The 22,701-nt window shown below is 35.0% G+C and overlaps 1 long non-coding RNA gene across 1 annotated transcript in view; it reads right to left on the bottom strand.

The window, feature by feature from the left end:
* Window positions 1–13,347, bottom strand: part of LOC132724445 (uncharacterized) — a 35,735-nt gene extending 22,388 nt beyond the window's left edge. The window contains exon 1 of the long non-coding RNA XR_009624911.1: window positions 13,132–13,347. This is a non-coding gene — a long non-coding RNA (uncharacterized LOC132724445). The remainder of the gene's footprint in view (window positions 1–13,131) is intronic.
* Between the last annotated feature and the right edge of the window lie 9,354 nt (window positions 13,348–22,701).

Raw genomic sequence — 22,701 nt, 5'->3', positions numbered from 1 at the left:
TGAATATTTGCTATTTTTACACATAAAATATCCGAACGACGAACGTATATTAGCAAAACAAAGCTTTTAGGTAGCATGAAGAATTGGCTTTAAATGTTATAGCTTGTTCATTCTTTCTGGCAAAAAAGTTGCTTTAATATGGCATGGGCAGACAAGAAAATCCCTGTTTTGCGTTGTCGAAAAGGCTAAGAGTCGACAACACTACACCCATTTCTCGTTCTATCTTATTTCCAACCTTTCGGGGGTTATACTTTTGCCCTGCATACATCAAACATTATAATTATGTCGATTTCCATATGATTAAATGGCAATATATCATTCTGGTATCTTCACACACAACTTTTAATAAACAAGGGTAGGTTAATATTACATGTATTACTGGTGTTTCTTTTCGTCTTCCATCATAGTGTCGGCAAGTTATAATAGCTATGGCATATTTCAATTTCGGCGAAAGACAAGATGTGGGGACATACTACACTTTTTCAACAAAGACGGCAATTACTTGGTGTTTATGGTGTGTCAGAAAATTAATCTTTTTATGTTGCCACCCAAGACATCCTCACATATCAAAATGGCTATATTCATGGGTTTTGACCACGTGGCGATGGTATACTAGAGCGCTTTAAAAACACTCGGCGAAAGCCAATTTGTTTTTATTACAGTTTCAAACCAGTTTTAGTTCCAAATGAATTCGTCGTTATTGTCTATTTTCATTAAATCGGGCCCGTTTACCTCTTGCAAATTGCGGTTTTTATGACCGTCGTACGACCAGGGTTAGTTTTAATTGGCTGTTAAAGGCCCAACGCATTGACAATACACTAAGAAAATAATGAACTGAACTAGATTATCTCTTCCGCATGCACGCTTTAATTGGATACAGTATTACACCAATGAATTTTTACTGAAATATATATATACGAGTATATATATTTTTGTTCATTATCAAAACTTGTCGAGGCGCAAGGAGCCAAAAGACACTCTTTGCTTGGTGTATAATCGTAAAATATTTGCATTTTTATGCTTCCGTTTATTTTGTGAAACTAACATGTAGTCATGGTATATTTATATTATATTGTCGCCCATCTATAGTAAAATAGTCAATAATAAATACAGCATGATTAATAACATTAACGCATAATCATTTTATACTCCTTCTTTTTTACCTTTCCTTTTTTTACCCAAACTTTCATTCAAATAATCTGCATCAAGCTTTGAGATTTAATCTAAATATTATTTATCACCTTGTTCACTAGGCTGCCATTTCCGACTAAAATATTTATAAAAGTATGAATTAATGTTTATAAATTATGATACTTAAACAGAGGGATGATTTCTTAACATAAGTTTATACTTTTATATCATATAATCTATTATACGTAGGTTTTCATCGGGAATGTCTTGAAAAGATGGGTTTTTTATCGTTGTATTCTCTTTTTTTCTTTCAGAACCGTGTAGATACATAAACGCATACAAACACAGTTAACACACGTGCACCTGGGTCTGATTGAAAGTTAAGCACGCTAGCAAAATAGTTTAAGTTTTAACAAACATAGACGTTTATTTGTAGTCTTACATGAGTCAGACGAAAGTGAGGGCATCAAAGAAACCCTAAGAAAACATAAAATCCCTTTTGATTAGTTTGATTTACGTGTGATAGTAAGATCGTTTATTTTGATAACCGGACATCAATCGTGAAACAGTGTCGCACAATAAACAATATTTGTTTGTGAGTCGCGCATTAAACTGCAGTTTTCCCTCAGCGTATTACCAAGGTTACGAATGCACCTAGTTGAACCCTTACTTGTGATGAAAATCAAACCATTTGAAAAGGATTTCTTCTCTCTGAAATTCACGTCAAAGAAAACTGGTTTTAACACTGTGGTTCGGGGTTAGAATTACGATATGACAGATATGACCACAACCGAAAACGAAGTTTTTGGTCTAAAAATGAGTACCAGACACCTGAAAACTACAAACAAACAAACAAACAAACAAACAAACAACAAGCAACAATCCAACACACAAAAACCCAATAACAACAAAAAAACATAAGGGCACGTGTTTTCCGATAAATAGAAGTGCGTGTACTTAAATGATCAAACAAAACAATTTGTATAATGAATCTCAAACTATTTCGACATGTTTTCTTCGTAATTTAACAAACAACGGGCAAAAACCTTTTTTCCAACATTCAACTGGCTGTAATGAAAGTCGGACACCAATTGTTAGCAACTATCTCTTCCATGTATTGAAAAAGGTCGAAACAAACTGTCTATCCTGAATAATCATATCAAATCCCGAAATCAAACGAGAATACAAAAAAATCTAGATTTTGTTACGAAATTGAAGAAAGAAACACAAATTATCTCACCCCCCAAACATAGTAGCCATTGTATTGACAAATGACTGCGTAATTCAGCGTTTTGTTTGTAGGAAAAAAGATACCCTCTGTCACGTTACGTATTATCTATTTTAAAGAAAACTGAAACTTCTACAAAATGTGAACATAACATGTGCTGATAAAAAAAGATAAACAATGTCAAAATGGCAATATCGGTGAATAGTCTCAGCTGAATAAAATCTGCAAAGTCACGATTTCTTGTCCTTTAAAAAAGATAAAATTTATTTTTCTTTAGAACAATCGGAAAAAGCCTATTTATGTTTTTTTTTTACTTTTGTTATGTTTTATATAATTTGCACGAACTTGTATTTATACTTGATGCGAAATACGCAATGACTTATCCCACACGAGGAAAATAATTTTGATCTAAAATGAACGAATGTCTTGAATAAAGTTTTAGAACGAATGTCTCGAAGTGTAAAAAAGTATCCTGTTGCATGCAGAGTTTGGATTGGAAAAAAATCCAACATTCCTGTATGAAAGAAATATGCGATGGTTCCGATATATTTCCATTCGAGCGAATGGTGCATTGCTGAATGGTTATAAACCTACTTTAAAAAGCAGCATAATATTTTGTTCGGGAGCATTTTATTCTACTTTAATACAGTTTCTGTGTGTTACAAACCAGAAGACAGACCGTAACAGTATGGAAACAACATAATTTCACAGTTCTATATCCTTTAAATGAATGTCTTGAATGCAAGTCTAGCATAAATGTCCGCAACGAATGTCTTGACTGAATGTCTAGCATGAATGTCCGGAACGAATGAATTGAATGAATGTCTAGCAAAATGTCTGGAACGAAGTCTTAAAATGTTAAGCATAAATGTCCGGAACGAATGTCTTAATGTCTTACATGAATGTCCGGAAAGAATGTCTTGAATGAATGTCTAGCATAAATGTCCGGGACGAATGTCTTGAATGAATGTCTAGCATAAATGTTCGGAACGAATGTCTCGAATGAATGTCTAGCAATAGTTTCCTGAAAGACTGTCTTGAATGAATGTCTAGCATAATTGTACAGAACGACTGTCTTGAATGAATGTCTAGCATAAATTTCCAGAAAGAATGTCTTGAATGAATGTCTATTATAAATGTCCGGAACGACTGTCTTGAATGAATGTCTAGCATAAAAGTCCGGAGAGAATTTCTTGAATAAATGTCCGGAACGAATGTCTAACATAAATGTTCGGGACGAATGTCTAGCAATAATTTCCGGAAAGACTGTCTTGAATGAATGTCTAGCATAATTGTACAGAACGACTGTCTTGAATGAATGTCTAGCATAAATTTCCGGAAAGAATGTCTTGAATGAATGTCTATTATAAATGTCCGGAACGACTGTCTTGAATGAATGTCTAGCATAAATGTCCGGAACGAATGTCTTGAATGAATGTCTAGCAATAATTTCCGGAACGAATGTCTTGAATGAATGTCTAGCAATAATTTCCGGAAAGACTGTCTTGAATGAATATCTAGCATAATTGTACAGAACGACTGTCTTGAATGAATGTCTAGCATAATTGTACAGAACGGCTGTCTTGAATGACTGTCTAGCATAAATGTCCGGAAAGAATGTCTTGAATGGATGTCTAGTATAAATGTCCGGAACGAATGTCTAACATAAATGTCCGGAAAGAATGTCTTGAATGAATGTCTAGAACTGAAAGAAACCGAAATGGACAACGCTGTAATACGGTGAAGTGATTTGAAAAAGTACAATGTTAAATTATGAACCAAAAGAAGCGAATAATTCTTATAATAAGTATGCTTAGGCAATGAAAAGAATTCCTAGAGAATTAAATACCTGCGAGCACGAAAGGAATAAAATGTCTTGGCAGAAATTTACAATATACAATAAACAAATAAAGCTCGGCTGTTCAATGCAAACGTTTGTACCAAATAAATGTCGAGTAAGACAATTCAGAAAAAGCCAGTATAAAATTCAACTGGGGAGACGTTATTGTTGTTATCCAACGACAGAGAAAAACGATCATTTTTTACGATCAAGATTGATTCATTCTTTAAGAATAAAAGAAAGCTTCATTATTTACTGAATAGTTGCAATTATAAACGCGAGAATAAAGTTACAATGTCAGTTTTGTGTATAATTATAACAAGGTTGTGTGATGATTTTGTCACTATTAGCCTTGTGCCATGTCAACTCGTGAAGAGAGTCAATTGGGAGGAAAATTGTTTTTGACAGTAATGGTTATGTTTGTGTCGGACTCGTTTAGTTACTGGGCACTCTCCCTGACTCATTTACAAGGCTAATAAATTCGTTTAATTATATACATTCGGAAATGAGCGACTGCAATTTTTCACCAGGGCGAGGTCAGGCGTTGCCCTGACACCACGCGCTATTAAGATACGAACTATGACCTTATAGATGCTCGATGAACTCAAAACTCCTCCAAATGGTTGCATTATTTATAGTAATATTCAAACAATGGTCAAGATAATTACAAGTAGACGAATTTAACGTCCGGTTATTTAATGTTTAAAATAACATCTGTATTTTCAACTTACAATCGGGTATTATTAACTTTTGCTTACAATTTATTTGACATTTTTGTAGCATGCATTTGTCGTAACTTGAGGATTCAAGATTTCTGTAATGTTGGAATATAATTATGGAAGACATTAACAGGTACTCTCAATTTTCAATGAAGCCTGAAATAGACGGCAGTTTAGTCAATGTAATCAATTAACCAGATGAATGCACGTGGAAACAATGTACATTCTCCTGGCACGTGCAATAAGACATGGGGTTCTGGAATGTGCCAAAGTTCGACATTATGGTAAAAAATTCAAATGCTTAATGTAAATTGGCCAAAAGTCAGTGTCAGTCAAATGTATTTATTATGACATAGAACAGCTCTCAGTTTGATGAAGGGATTCGCGTTAAGTTCATTACGAATTACGGAATTCTTTGCCGGAAGTGAAATACAATACATAGATCGTTTACATCTACGAGAAATTTAAAAGCGAAAACTTCCGACGAAACCTGTCTGTACGGAAATGACTTATGGCATATTGGACCTTTAAACTTGAAAGTGTCTTCTAATATACTGTCACTTATCGAAAAGTATAATTTCCTGAACCACACGCACGCATTCAATTAATTTTATTAGTGATATTCTTCCGCCGAAGAAAAATTAATGCGGCCCATTAGAATCATAATAATTATGTCATTGGAGGAAACGTTTCACAAACACTTATCGTTCGAGCAGAGATTCTAAGCTGGTTAATTGATAAGCGGAAACGCACTCTTCAGTCTCATCACTCCTAAAATTTATCGTCTGCTGTACCTGAAAATATCATTTCCTGTCTATAGTTTGATGCTAATGCTTTTCTTTGTTTACGATTTACGTAAAAGAAGAAATTATGGTTTACATATGGCACTCTTCAACGTACCAACAGTTGTTGTTGTACGCCGTTACATCTTTGGCAACAGATGTTTGTCGATCACATACATACAAAGGCTTGGCTCCTGAAAAAAGATATCAATTTATACATGCGCGTGTGATGTCGATTAGGATAAAATTACTAAGTAGCAAGAGAAAAAAAGACAGTTAATCTATGTGACAAGATAGCTGACTCTTACATACATCTGCTGTTTAAGTTATTAATTTACAATTATGGGTGTTGTATCAGGCATATCTACTACTCACTTGAAAAAAGACCAACCCCTAACAAACGCGCTTCATCAGCAAATCAGCGCCATCGGTGTCCAAAATATGATGCCACGCTTATTGTTATCGTCTGATATCGCATCGCATGATCAATCTGATTGTTCTCAATAAAAAACATGAAATAAAAGACCTCCACAAGCGACTCTTCAATTGATTTTGTAGGTAACATTTGTTTTATCATGTGGCGTCGTGTGAAGCAAGGTACCAGAGAATGATCCACAGAAAATCACGGTGACTATAAAACCATTGTCCTGGTACCAGGCTAACTGTAATCTTCAAAGGCCCTATGCGGTATCTTTATTGTACTTTTCCTTTAGAAGTACAATCTCTCTGTTTCAGAGTTTGAATTAGTTGAGGTGCCAAGCGCGTATGGTTGTAATTATTCAAAGCACGTGAGCTTCTCGGCGCGTGCGCTCAAAGCAGACGATATATCTGGTTCAAGTTAACGGTTCCTGGTTTGTTTATTTTGCAAATGGAACGAATTAAAGCTCTTTATCCTTGCTTACTATGAGGATATGTGATTGTAGTAGTCAACGAAACGACGAAACTAATTAAAACCCATTTTTCTTAACGAGCGCACGTCCTTCATTGAAGTTTTAATGAGACCCATCTTGGTTTCACATATTTTACGTGCTTTAAGGGATTTCCCCCCTCCGAATCTAAGTAGGCATTCTTTTAGCTACAGTAGTTATACACACAAAAAAACTTCCGCGGTTTAATCTGGAAAGGCATTCTTTGATGTAACGGGATTTTGGCGTGTAACCAAAAGAGAAATTTATCAAAGTGATAGGGATGTCAAGAATTTCTTTTAATTCCATTTATTATCTTTGAAGTGCGTAAAACAGAAGCGAAAACATTATCTCATTTGAACAGCATTTATGTCAAAGCAGACCCCAACTTTTATCATACCGACAGATATAGGTTTCGAGAAATTAAGAACATTTCGCAGGTTTTCTGATAACCGGGTATAATTTTTCAACATACGCTGAACAAAGCTTTCATCCGATATTTTTTTCTTGCTCGTGTGGCAGGAGATTTTTAAACAATTTACAGAAACTAATTTATCCACCAAATGCAATGGATATAAGGAATAATTTAGGTCATCATTATCATCATCATCATCATCGTCATCGTCGTCATTATCATCATCACCATTGTTATCTTATAGCGTTACATAGATTTCAGACATTTTTTCTTTTACTATATAATGCATTTAATAACTGCAGAATCGACCCCCTTTTAAACCATATTTTGGAAATGAATGATTATTATACATTAGTGTCTCATAATGCTTTATTATTGATTGTTTTAAAGGAAGAAAAAGCCCCATTTTATCATCAGATTTTAAAAGATTACTTCACCTTGGTTCATCAATATTAATTAAATGAAAAAAATAGAGAAACCAAACAGATCTGGCATCATCGTGAAAAATTAGCACTTATCATATAAAAACAGCTGTTTGTAATCAGAATACGATACACTCACTATCATTTACACGAAAAGATTCCCAACGTTGAAATTCGAGAATTTCTGACACTCAAAAACATAAATATGAAGTGAGCGAACGCTGAGTCACTATAGGTAATCAACAAAGAGAATTTACCGTTCTACCAGCTGAGAAACAAAAAACACGAGCAAAGAAAAAAGCACGAGCCAATAAGAAACAAAATCACGAGCAAAGAAGAAGAAAAAAACACCAGCAAAAAGAGCACGTTTCGAAAATGAAGATTGTTTTTAACATAAGAGGCAGAATTGCATGTGTCATTAAAGGGTTCTTGCTAAATTATGATTATAAATAATTATGATGAATAATATTGAAAAAACTTGTAAAACATTTTTTTCGCCTAAATAAAATCGTGGCATTGGTAATAACTGGTACCCTCAATTTCAAATGGACTGTTCCAAATTGAAGGCTGGTCAATTCCATTGCATAAATTAAGTATAGGTTAGTGTTTAATAATATGTATTATTGATTGTCTTTAAAGGAAGTTCCAAGCCCAAAAGATTTTAACATTTACTTCAATTTCATTAGTTATTTAATGGTACAATCAAGTAAGAAAATAAGATTCTTGGTTATTATCGTAGAAAATAATAATATAAAACAGCTTTCAGAAATTATAACAACATTTTCTCTAAGTTAAAATTAAAATAAGAATTCCAACGTTGAAATCTCTGTGGAATGTTTACATCGTAAAAACATGATTGGTATCCCTGACACTTAGAACCAGATTATTTTACTGCAGTTTCTACCTAATTTCAAATATAGGCAAAACCCAGAAAACACGCATAAACACTCCAAAAAAGCATTTTCGAAAATTGTAAGATTGGTTTTAACGACAGATTATGTTAAAATTTTTAATTTGTTAGTAACAATTAATCAAAAGTTTAGACTTAGCAGAAATTTTTTGAAAAAATACGTATGTATAATGGTATTCAACAAAAAATAAGGGTTTATCATTAAGGTGAATAAATGTCAATTTTAAAGTGGTAAATAACATTTTCCTCATTAAAAAAGATACCGCAACAAAATTAAGGATCAATTTTAAACAATCTCATATTAAAACAGGGAAATTTTAGAGTATTAAACTTCCCCGGATGATTTAATTACATGAAAATACATAGATATCTTGTAAACTAGGACCTTATATCTATAATTATATGCAAAAACACACACGTGTCAAAGCGAAAAGAATGTTTATAAATTGATGTTAATTTAGATTCAAATTTCTCTTTCAGTTTAAGACACGTGTCACACGATATAATAATTGTAACTTGATAGTCCGTATGTAACCATTTCTTTTTATTTCTTTTTTTCAGCCACCTTTATATTATCAAATTCACGTACTATAATTATAACGTTTTGAATGTTGGGACCAACACTTACATATCCATCATTATAGTAACATATGCGGTATAAAACAGGGTGCGAATATGTGACCATTCTTATTTTTAACTAAGAATATTTTAAACGCGTCCCCTACCTCTTCTTCTATATTAAACTATATTGAAATAGCATAGTTTGAATTTTGGACTAAGCCTTGTGTATAAAATCTAATTTGTTGAACGAAGAATCGAGTAGTCAATGACAGCTCATTAAGATAGAAATCACAAGGTGTCATATAAAATTAATTAGCACGGTAATTATTGGTAGTAAAGAGTAATTTGTCGAAACATTTGACAGGGCGATTACCGGGAAAACCCCGCATACCCCGAACGTTGTTGATTTTTAACAGCTTTGAAATATGAACAAAATATCTAATTCCAAAAATCATTTTAGGGTTGTAATTTCATACATTTTTTTAATGATAACAAATAATATCGCTGGACAAAGCAATATCTTTTTATCTAATATAACCTCGAACACTTTTTGCCCATTGATCATCGCAAAAATCATCTGCCGTAAAATTATGACGAAGAAATTATGTGGGCAAATTTGAAGACCTTTTTGTGATTTAAACATTGACCAACAACATCAATGCTCACTATCTCTCTATGGTCCATCAATTTGTAAATCCGACGTTGGGAATAGTATGATGTTCAACATTTTCTTTTTCGTTTCTAATTCGACGGCATCACCAATTGATCAGTCCACGGTTAATATGCAGACAAGGCAGTCTGGCACGTTGAAGCATTCCATCATACTGTGTTCCCACTGAGGGATTATAATATAATTACCCGTAATTACACCGACTGATCAGCGGGAAAATTGTTGAAATGTTACAGTAAATAAAAATCGTTTAAAATTGCGATTTATTAGCGTGATACCGTGAGGTAACGAGTGGGCAATGTTGCCATTAATTGCCACAAGATATGTACTACACTGTGGTTACCTGTGGTTCCGTGTCTGACATCTTGCTGGGAACCAACTAATTAAATATATTGACACGATCATTAATGTACTGTTAGCCAACATTGAAAAGAATATAAGTATATATTATTGTGCGCAACGATGATTTTTAACTCCGTGGTATTTTAATCTCTGCTAATTTTATATAGCAAGTGTTAATGTTAAAACTTAAATTTATCACTTCGCAATTAATGATTTATAGATAGGCCAGTCGTTATGGCGTCCTTCGCCAAGATGGTATTAGAGATAGGTCGATGTTCCAGTATTGCTAAGCTAAGCCGATGCCTGAATGGTAACTTTTATTGCATCAATGTCGTAAATGGTAAGAGCTTGTCGACACAAAAAAATAGTTGAACAAAAAATTGCAAAACTGTTATTTTTCAAAGAAACGAAAATGACATTTCATGATACATTTTCAGTAGCTTTAACTCTTTCTTTTTCAAAGAACGCTAACAGTAATTTATTATTCAAATCCTTCAAATCCTCTACACTGAATAAATCAGCAGGTATACGGCCAGGATTATCTCGTCTGCAGACAGATGTCTTATAATACTCCAGGAAATTACTCTTGAAGATTTACGGATAAAAAATAATGACTTTGATGGTAGGCTATCTGTGCGATTCCACATAGATAACAGAAACAACGCACAGTCTAATGACCTCCTGCTGGACCCAGGAACGCTGCACGCGCCAGAATACCGTAAATGACGAAGTTCGTCTGCTTTAGCTAGCACTATCTTGTAAATGATAGGTTCCCAATTTTCCAGAACACTTCGGTTCCTTCTTTTATTTATACATTTGTAACAAGAAATGTGTTTATGTTACTACACAGTACGGTACGGACTCTGGCCTAATCTATATATAAGTAACGCGTCTGGCCTTTGGTCGTTTGAAAAACCGTTTGAAGTTTGAACAAACGGTGATGCTTATAAACTGTTTATTTTATCATTCAAATGACCTGGATAAAAATTATTTGAAGTTAAAGGAAGCTTCTATCACGCACATGGAAACTAATTTATTGCTTCGTTGGAAACCATGTATTAGAACTAGATAGGAAGAAGAAACGGGTTGGCAGTGTATTACTTGATTAGATACGTCTGTCTGTACTATTGTCTAAATCCCGCCCGCTAATTGACAACAGGCACGTGTGCTTGAAAAATAAACATTCAACAATATAATCTCAACCATCTGGGCTTAGACATTCTTGCTATTATGCACACATACCCCGCGTTTTGGCATTGTTAATTAACTTTCTAATTTGTATGTGTAGGACTTATAAAACAGTGTAATGTTGAATAATCAATATTTGATTTTTTTTAATATAAACTATTTTAATGGACCTTTAAATGGTCATTTTTCACAACAATGAAAATAATACCGAATGTGCTTATTTATTACATGCTTTTCGGTGGTTTATAGAAATATATCAGAGGTATAAAACCGATAATTTCAGTGTTTTAAACAGTGAAATTATCAATTTGATAATTTCGCTGTTTTGAATTTAAACCCCTTACGTTGGCTTACACACTTAATGACGTGACGTTGTATTATTATTTGGCGCGCTCTTCATTTAGTATTAGGTTTAATGTCTTTATAAAACGTTTCTTTGCCTATAATAAAAAGAAAATTTGTTTAGTTTAGTGTAAGATCGAAATATATTTCACCTTGTGAACACCAAAAGTTTATATTTCACTCGTGGCTGCGCCACTCGTGAAATATACCTTTTGGTGCTCACTCGGTGAAATACATTCCGATCTTACACTGAAGTTTAAGAAGAGCATTTTGCACCGCCCCCACCTTCACTGGACATTAAACATTATTTAATAAAGCTACATCTCACGTAATTGGGAAGGAAAATTCATCGCTAAATTTGCTCAATCTGGAAAAGTAAAATAGCTGGTGTAAGTTCAGATTTTTGGGAAAACTGCAAGATTTTATTCAATTTAAAGAAAATTTCAATTCAAAGAGCCTCTGTTATATAAGGAGGAAAAATTACTGTATACAAATAAATATTTTTTAAATCTCAAGATATGAAAGTTCATACGGCGATGGCTGGACTCGTTTAGGTCGTATTTTTCCTCATTCATAAATAATTGAAGAAACACTACCGTCTTTCACTTGTACTGAAGCTGTTATCGTTTATCAGTTTATTTGCGAACATTATTAAAATGAAATTAAATTGCAGAGGACAATTTACTCGATTAAATGAAGCTGAACTGAATTGTAAAGGTTAATGACACTTCATGTACCTTTAACCTTAAGGAAATGTTGCTGAATTAATTTAAAGTACTTCATATATTACTATACAATATTATCCTGGACAACAACCTCGTCAGGATTTAAGTAATATTTTCATTTTTTAAACCTATCCAAAAAACTTACCCTAACACACGGAATATCAAGGGGTTGAACTGGCAGTATATAGTTTACGATCATCTATCCTTTTCGTAAAAAGGCTCACCTATCTAAGCCTATTATGATTTTTAGGCGCATTATGCCCAAGAAATGCTTTTAGTTTTATTTCTCAAAAGCTCTTTAATTTAAGTGTACTTTTATACTGCATTCCTAGAAAGGGGCGTCCGTGGCCGAGTGGTTAAGGTCGTAGACTTCAAACCACTTGCCCCTCACCTCTGTGGGTTCGAATCCCGACAGGGACTTTGGATTCTTTCATGTGAGGAAGCTATCCAGCTAGCTTACGGAACGTCGGTGATTCTACTCAGGTACCCGTTCGTGCCTGAAATAATGCACGGAAGGGCACCTGAGGTCTTCCTCCACCAGTAAAGCTGGAACGTCGCGATATGACCTATACTGTGTCGATGTGACGTAAAACCCAAAACAAACAAAACAAACAGCATTCCTAGAAATTATTTAGTTAGCGTTTTTCGCGGTTGACGATAGTTTCCAAAACTCCGGAACGTGACTTCTTATAATATGACCTAAATGAGAACAAAACCATGCAGTAGCGAAACGTAAGTCTTTGTTTAATGAGGGTTCAACCGCCCGTTTAGGCACAAAAAGTAGCCTTTGGTATCGAGTGCGAGTCCCGCCCATGTCACCAGTCATGCCCTAAAAGCACCAAGTGATGCTAATTTATCTCCATGCCATTGCCAGAGAATTAGCCATAGAGATGAATTTTGAATAAAAATAGGTCAATATAGCGACTAATAATGAACTAAACGTACAATTACCTGTTACAATAATGAGTAGATAAACAGTGATAAGTTAGCCCTCACACAATCTAGTAGCATTCCTTGTCGTCATCGACTTTGCAGGGCCACTTTCCTGGCCTCCGTTTGGACATCAGCAGCAGGTCCGCCGGATATAAGTTTTTTTTCGCCGTATCTTCGACCTATGCATCTCAACGGCGTGCATGAACCAAAGGAAAGAGAGACATATTAGTAGAAGAAAATGCCTACCGCCAAGCTAAGGGGAGCAACTTGCGGGTAACTAATATTGGTAGACCAAAGAAACGCAAGGGGATAAATGCGTGACGTCACTGAAGTGCGTTGTCCAGCCGAACTACTGTGACTTTTAGTTAGCGACCGAACCCTGCATTTATGTATGGCATTAACACATTCGTACATATACGATGTCACATTTTTGACGTAGCTGGAAGTCGGACAAAATGATCGTAAACTAAATTATCAGCTGTGTTGCTCTATATACATTTTGGCCAGCATCATTTAAATACCGTTAATCATTGTTCCGAATGTGTCGCATTCATCATCTGAAATTCAAGCTTTAACAATCTTGTCCGGTTTCAGAGCAGCCTATAGTTACACTGGCTATCTTCACGTAACATGTGCGCTAACTTTAGGTCTCACACGGTCAAATTACAGAAAAGGACGCTGCTTAGATCATTCACAAGCTACAAACACGCGTCAGCTGTCAGAACAATGACAGAAATTAATTACAACGAGTGTAAAGTCATTTTTTTAGTTAATGATGCAATAGTATTATGAAGTTAACGCATTTTTTAAACTTCATGTTAAAATAAGATTAGCTTCACTTGAAAATTTTGGAAATACTTCAAAACGTTGTTTGACCTTCATACTTCTTGACTACCATTGTACTCATGCATAATTTATCTTTTCAATTTCGTCATCCTTAAATTTGACGCGATCTCATTACATGCCCAAACTTGTTTTCTACTATCTACATTATACATACACACAAAATGTATGTTGCATTTGGTAAATAGATCAAAAGTAGCTTTATACGCCTGCGCAAAATTATTTCATAGCATACCGACATAAAATGAATTGAACTAAATGCACTATCAACCTCAAAATTTTATAAAAATGGGGTTGATCAGCAAATCGTGTCATCTTTCGATTTTTAAAAAGTTGACATCTAAAATATCTTTAAATAATTTGTACAGTCGTTAATTGTAATTCCGGTCTCCGCCACCAGATGTCAGCTTTTCTTACCTGCATTGTGGCATCGATCAAGTGGTTTTGCTTTAGCGCAAAATAGCTTTAAACAGTTGGAGGACCATTTAGCAGGGATTTTCCTTTTTGACTTCTAATAGCATTTAAGCAGGGATACTTCCAACTGCAGCCAAAGTCAACTCTATTCTTCTTTGGTGACGAGTACATTTTGAGGCACTTACCAACATAATTTTATAGTTAAAAATAGATAATTTTAAATTGCATCTTTGTCAATAACTAGATGGATCAATAGATTGGATATTTTTATGCGCTGCTTCGAGTTTTTAATGGTTTACATTCCAGTCCTACTGATAAAAGGTCGTTTTTTTGCTGCTGGCACAACTACCTAAAGTTTTCATTGCTAACAAAATAAAAATTTGATAAACTTACAGATCCATTATGTAAAATTGGTGTGAATAAACTTTTCCATCATAAGTACTGGGGGTTATACATTGGTCAGCGATATCCCCTAGACTATTACCACTATTACTGTCATAGTTCAACTTAGGTTAACGTCTGGCTATAACAGGACATGGTCGGTCATCTAAGGTCAGTTTACATTAAGAGTTTACGTGCTGGACACTAGTTTGTGCAATTTTTAGTCAGTATTATCAACAAACCGTTTACACGCTGCGCTAGTCTTTCGTCCTCTCGTAAGATGACTACTTCTTCATGTATAAAGAAAACTTGAAAAGAAAACTTGAAACTTGGGCATTTGATGTATAATTTTATAATACATTTCAAATTCCATATGAAAAAAAAAACATATGCAATTAATGTTCACCACACAGTAAATTGTTTCGACACATCAATCTTGGTAACTCATTAGTTGATATGACCGGAGCTTAAATATGTAGTTGAAGAAGGAATTTGATGATGAATTTCGAGTAAAACGAGTTTGTGTTATTGAGAGACAACTGTATTTGATAAAAATATGCAATTATCGGAAACAGATATCGAGTATAAATACAAGTATGACTATCAGAATTTGGTTGCTGGTGTATTCTTTTTACTAACCGAAACCTACACATTTATTAGCCTTGCCACCTCAATAGAGATTGGTAAGTCTGCGCATTCGCCCAGCTTACTGATGTTGGTAGCAGCTGTAAGCTCGAGTCTTGCATTACAATACTGTATACTCCCCTTAACTTTGAATGGACTGTTTCAAACTCAAAACTGGGTAAATTCATTACAAAATAGCAGAAAGTTTAAAGGCACATTATGTCTCAGAAAAGAATAAATGTTTACTCCTTTAGAAAGGTCAAACTTTAGTTTTACAACGTTTAAATAATGGTTTAAGAGCATGTCAAATGTTTGTTAACTGAGTAAAATGTAAAATAATTTGTCATAAAAGCAGCTAAATGAAAAACAAAACAGTATTTTGACTTCTATACAAAATACTAAATCACTAAAAATATACTAACTGCCAAATTGTAACAGAAGAATACAGTTCAGGTAATTGGCCATTGAGCAACTTGTTGGAAACTATAAAAAAATACAAAAAAAAGATTAAAGATTTTGAGAGCATTTCTGGGGCATTATATGCCTTTAAACGAGGACAACCAGCTGTGAGGAGAATTGGTCAAGATACTGACTTAGGGTTAAACCAAGATACTCATTCGGTTCACGTTTGTCTACATGCGTATGTTGCAACGGAAGTTGGTCAAGTGTAACAGGCCAAGCTGTATATATACACTGAAATATGAAAATCCTGGGAAATAGGTCATACTACTTCAACTATCACTACTACATCTGCTTGTGTGTAAAAGCGTCGTTTTAAATGACAGGGCTGCTTGATATCAGATTCAAGTAATCAAAGTATAAAAGTACAGATAGTCAATTTGGTAAAAAACCTTTACCATACACTATACGTTTCACGACAATACGCTTTTTATAAAAATATACATAAAGTTATGTAATCAGTCTAGAATGTTGTTTATTTGGATGACAAAACATAACGTTATTCATTCCCGTTGCCCTGCAAACATAGTGTTAATAGAAATAGTTATCATTTGAAATGTTGCTTTAAACATATCTGTGGATGTTTTTTTTAATCCAAACTTTTACAATTTCATGTTTAAATGTTGAATTCCGCTTTAGCCGGTGCTAGGGGGGCGTGGACGGACAGTCCAAGAAGAGGGTCAATCAAACCGAACCTGCATCATTTTCAATTTAGCCGTTTTGGGTTTTCTTTAGGGATTCTTATTTTCTCTATTTAAAGTTTTGTATTTAGGTTTCTGGAGTGTAACCAGGCAATTGTAAAAAAACCCGAACAAATTGCACGTTTGTAAAATGTGGTTTACAGCTAATCGCCCATTAATATGATACGTCTATTTACATTCGTAATAGGCCAATTTTTTGTGGGTGTAAAAACATGTCTAAGCACGTTTGAGACGTGTCTGTACTTGTAAATAAAGTTTACATTTTGATGGAAAACCAACCTTATTAACTGTTCCTATGAATATCGAAAATATGTAAGTTGTACGTAATCTAGGACATTATATGATATGACACTATATTATATGATATAGGTGATAATGTATACAATATCAGAATTTGGTATACCAATGATTATATATTAAGTGTCATGTAACCTTCATGTAGCCTCAACCGTGCCCATAATACGGCTTAATCTGGTTTGTCTCGAACCTTTATAATTGAGTTTCTGGCTTGTATAAGCTCAAGTGAGTGTACACAAATTAATTTTGAGCCAGTAAATGGACCAAGCATAGTGTGATTTTGTTTTGAGTCCTTAAAACCTCAGTGACGGAATGTCATACTAATATAGTTTTAACCTTAAATAGCATCAACGATGCAATAATCATCGTTTGTTACGTCAACGATGCAATCATTTCAAATTTATTTTGAACCGTTTGTTACGTCATTGATGCAATCATTTCAAATTTGTTTTGAAACGTTTGTTACGTCATTGATGCAATCATTTCAAATTTGTTTTGAAGCGTTTGTTACGTCATTGATGCAGTAATCTCAAGTCTGTTTGGAACTGCTGCTTGCATGATTGATGTGATTTCAAATTTATTTAGAACCTTTGGTTGTGTAATGATGCATCAATTTTGAATCTTTGGTGTTATAAATGATGCAGTAATTTCATATTTAATTTGAACCGCTGGTTGCATCAATGATACAGTAATTTTAAGTTTGTTTTAAATCGTTTGTTGCATTAATGCAGCGATTTGAACTTTTGCTTGATTCAATGATGCAGTAATTTCATGTTTGTTTTGAACCACTGGTTGCATCATTTCAAGTGTGTTTGGAACCGCTGGTTGCGTCAATTATGCAGTAATTTCAAGTTTGTTTTGAACCGCTAATTGCATCAATGATGCAGTAATTTCATGTTTGTTTTGAACTACTGGTTGCATCAACGATGCTTTAATTTCAAGTGTGTTTGGAACCGCTGGTTGCGTCAATTATGCAGTAAATTCAAGTTTGTTTCGAACCGCTGATTGCATCAATGATGCAGTAATTTCATGTTTGTTTTGAAACACTGGTTGCATCAACGATGCTATAATTTCAAGTGTGTTTGGAACCGCTGGTTGCATCAATGATGCAGTAATTTCAAGTTTGTTTTTGAACCGCTGGTTGCATCAATGATGCAGTAATTTCAAGTTTGTTTTGGACCGCTGGTTGCACCAATGATGCAGTAATTTCAAGTTTGTTTGGAACCGCTGGTTGCATCAATGATGCAGTAATTTCAAGTTTGTTTGGAACTGAATTTCATGTTTGTTTTGGACCGCTGATTGCATCAATGATGCAGTAATTTCAAGTTTGTTTTGGACCGCTGGTTGCATCAATGATGCAGTAATTTCAAGTTTGTTTTGGAAGCGCTGGTTGCATCAATGAAGCAGTAATTTCAAGTTTGGTTTGGACCGCTGATTGCATCAATGATGCAGTAATTTCAAGTTTGTTTTAGACCGCTGGTTGCGTCAATGTTGCAGTAATTTCAAACTTGTTTTGGACCGCTGGTTGCACCAATGATGCAGTAATTTCAAGTTTGTTTTGGAAGCGCTGGTTGCATCAATGATGCAGTAATTTCAAGTTTGGTTTGGACCGCTGGTTGCATCAATGATGCAGTTATTTCATATTTGTTTTGGACCGCTGGTTGCATCAATGTTGCAGTAATTTCAAACTTGTTTTGGACCGCTGGTTGCACCAATGATGCAGTAATTTCAAGTTTGTTTTGGAAGCGCTGGTTGCACCAATGATGCAGTAATTTCAAGTTTGTTTTGGAAGCGCTGGTTGCACCAATGTTGCAGTAATTTCAAGTTTGGTTTGGACCGCTGGTTGCATCAATGATGCAGTTATTTCATATTTGTTTTGGACCGCTGGTTGCATCAATGATGCAGTAATTTCAAGTTTGGTTTGGAAGCGCTGGTTGCATCAATGATGCAGTAATTTCAAGTTTGGTTTGGAAGCGCTGGTTGCACCAATGTTGCAGTAATTTCAAGTTTGGTTTGGACCGCTGGTTGCATCAATGATGCAGTTATTTCATATTTGTTTTGGACCGCTGGTTGCATCAATGATGCAGTAATTTCAAGTTTGGTTTGGACCGCTGGTTGCATCAATGATGCAGTTATTTCATATTTGTTTTGGACCGCTGGTTGCATCAATGATGCAGTTATTTCATATTTGTTTTGGACCGCTGGTTGCATCAATGTTGCAGTAATTTCAAACTTGTTTTGGACCGCTGGTTGCACCAATGATGCAGTAATTTCAAGTTTGTTTTGGAAGCGCTGGTTGCACCAATGATGCAGTAATTTCAAGTTTGTTTTGGAAGCGCTGGTTGCATCAATGATGCAGTAATTTCAAGTTTGGTTTGGACCGCTGATTGCATCAATGATGCAGTTATTTCATATTTGTTTTGGACCGCTGGTTGCATCAATGATGCAGTAATTTCAAGTTTGGTTTGGAAGCGCTGGTTGCATCAATGATGCAGTAATTTCAAGTTTGGTTTGGAAGCGCTGGTTGCATCAATGATGCAGTAATTTCAAGTTTGTTTTGGACCGCTGGTTGCATCAATGATGCAGTAATTTCAAGTTTGTTTTGAACCGCTGGTTGCATCAATGATGCAGTAATTTCAAGTTTGTTTTGGACCGCTGGTTGCATCAATGATGCAGTAATTTCAAGTTTGTTTTGGACCGCTGGTTGCATCAATGATGCAGTAATTTCAAGTTTGTTTTGGAACCGCTGGTTGCATCAATGATGCAGTAATTTCAAGTTTGGTTTGGAAGCGCTGGTTGCACCAATGTTGCAGTAATTTCAAGTTTGGTTTGGACCGCTGGTTGCATCAATGATGCAGTTATTTCATATTTGTTTTGGACCGCTGGTTGCATCAATGATGCAGTAATTTCAAGTTTGGTTTGGAAGCGCTGGTTGCATCAATGATGCAGTAATTTCAAGTTTGGTTTGGAAGCGCTGGTTGCACCAATGTTGCAGTAATTTCAAGTTTGGTTTGGACCGCTGGTCGCATCAATGATGCAGTAAATTCAAGTTTGTTTTGGACCGCTGGTTGCATCAATGATGCAGTAATTTCAAGTTTGTTTTGGAACCGCTGGTTGCATCAATGATGCAGTAATTTCAAGTTTGTTTTGGAACCGCTGGTTGCATCAATGATGCAGTAATTTCAAGTTTGTTTGGAACCGCTGGTTGCATCAATGATGCAGTAATTTCAAGTTTGTTTTGGACCGCTGGTTGCATCAATGATGCAGTTATTTCATATTTGTTTTGGACCGCTGGTTGCATCAATGATGCAGTTATTTCATATTTGTTTTGGACCGCTGGTTGCATCAATGTTGCAGTAATTTCAAACTTGTTTTGGACCGCTGGTTGCATCAATGATGCAGTAATTTCAAGTTTGGTTTGGAAGCGCTGGTTGCATCAATGATGCAGTAATTTCAAGTTTGGTTTGGAAGCGCTGGTTGCATCAATGATGCAGTAATTTCAAGTTTGGTTTGGACCGCTGGTTGCATCAATGATGCAGTTATTTCATATTTGTTTTGGACCGCTGGTTGCATCAATGATGCAGTTATTTCATATTTGTTTTGGACCGCTGGTTGCATCAATGTTGCAGTAATTTCAAACTTGTTTTGGACCGCTGGTTGCACCAATGATGCAGTAATTTCAAGTTTGTTTTGGAACCGCTGCTTGCATCAATGATGCAGTAATTTCAAGTTTGTTCTGGACCGCTGATTGCATCAATGATGCAGTTATTTCAAGTTTGTTTTAGACCGCTGGTTGCGTCAATGTTGCAGTAATTTCAAACTTGTTTTGGACCGCTGGTTGCATCAATGATGCAGTAATTTCAAGTTTGTTTGGAACCGCTGCTTGCAAAAATAATGCAGTAATTTCAAGTTTGTTCTGGACCGCTGGTTGCATCAACGATGCAGTAATCTCAAGTTTGTTTGGAACCGCTGGTTGCATCAATGATGCAGTAATTTCAAGTTTGTTTGGGACCGCTGTTTGCATCAATGATGCAGTATTTTCAAGTTTGTTTGGAACCGCTGGTTGCATCAATGATGCAGTAATTTCAAGTTTGTTTGACCGCTGGTTGCATCAATGATGCAGTAATTTCAAGTTTGTTTAAAACCGCAGGTTGCATCAATGTTGCAGTAATTTCAAGTTTGATTGGAACCGCTGGTTGCATCAATGATGCAGTAATTTCAAGTTTGTTTAAAACCGCAGGTTGCATCAATGTTGCAGTAATTTCAAGTTTGATTGGAACCGCTGGTTGCATCAATGATGCAGTAATTTCATGTTTGTTTGGAACCGCTGGTTGCGTCAATGATACGCCAATTTCAAGTTTGTTTTGAACCGCTGGTTGCATCAATGTTGCAGTAATTTGCAAACTTATTTTGAACAGGTGGTTGCGTTAATGAAACTGCAATTTCAATCAATTTCAAGTTTGTTTTGTTCTGCTGGTTGCGCCAGTGGTGTAGGAATTTTAAGTTTGTTTGGAACGGCCGCTTGCATCAATGATGTGGTGATGAACCATTTGCTAGGTCAATGATGCGGCAATTTTCAAGTTTGCTTTGAACTGTTGGTTGCGTTAATGATATAGTAATTTCAAGTATAGTTTGAACCTATTGTCGCAACGTATTAAATTTGCTTTGAACCTTAATCTGCACCAATGAGTGCACCTCAAACTCCACATATAAACCGAACGTGACGATATTTAAAGGAGTTTTACGCTGATTTAAATGATTAAAATCGCAAATAAATATGACGTAAGCCATAAATATAAACCAAGGTTACTACATACATGTTTATTATCATAACTTCAAAACATGTTATAGCATGTTTTTGGAAGGCAGGACTATCATGGCGAGAGTAAATTTACCAAGCATAAAGATATAATTTCTGGTCCGTGCGGTTTAACCACAACTAAACGCTGGCTAAATTATTTTGAATGCTTTACGTTACCATGTTTTTCATTTCAAATCATCTATGTAGCAAATGTGTGACCCAGTTAAGCACATTTATTTGGTATAGTAAACTCACTGGAGCAAACAGAATCCATCACTTACGACTGTGACACGTTCAAATAAATTAGCTACGTAAAAACGAATAAATTAGCGATCACAGAAACTAGGTTATCTAATTGAAAGATGAAATAAAGATCACATGGGGTGAAATAAAATTACAATCGCTGTAAGGGCCTTTTAAAGATTATTTTAATAAACAAGAGGTGAATGCCTGTTTTGAAATATGTTTGTTTATATCAAGAGGTCATCTCGGTCCAAAAGTTCACTGAAACTTTCCACGGTTGTTTTTAGATTTGTTGCCGTAAAATGTTACATATAGCTAAGTATTAGTATTTCTTCCGGACATACAGTGACCTCTCATGTTTTCGTTATTACTGAAATTGTTAAATTCGGCCAATCATGTTTTATACAAGAAGCGGACAAGATAGAGTGTGCACTAGGCTCCCGTTAACACTGACAGCTCTCGAATGCTTTGCAGCTTTGTCACTTACGAAATAAAGGTCGATAAAGGCCCATGCAATCCTATCATTTTAATTTTTCATAACCTTTTTTTATTTTTTGGTATCTTTTCACAGCTTCCAAAACAAATGGCTATATAGGTATCTTTTATTTCTTTTGCTCTTTGGTCATTGGTACAAGTACATCTGTATAGAGATTGAAGTCAAAAATGCTATTTTGTTTGCATTTTCCTACTTGTACAACACATTACTACATATTCAACACTACTTTCTGCCTTTGTTTAACATCTTAGATGCTTTAAATCATTATCAAAATACAAAATGCATTATAAAACACATATCAGACGTTTCTAAAGAATTAAAAGATTGAT

This window comes from Ruditapes philippinarum, unplaced genomic scaffold (assembly GCF_026571515.1).
Source record: "Ruditapes philippinarum isolate M1 unplaced genomic scaffold, ASM2657151v2 ctg682_1_1_1_1, whole genome shotgun sequence".
Taxonomy (NCBI): domain Eukaryota; kingdom Metazoa; phylum Mollusca; class Bivalvia; order Venerida; family Veneridae; genus Ruditapes; species Ruditapes philippinarum.
Note: the sequence above shows the minus strand (reverse complement) of the source record. Positions and strands in the feature narration are given on the sequence as shown.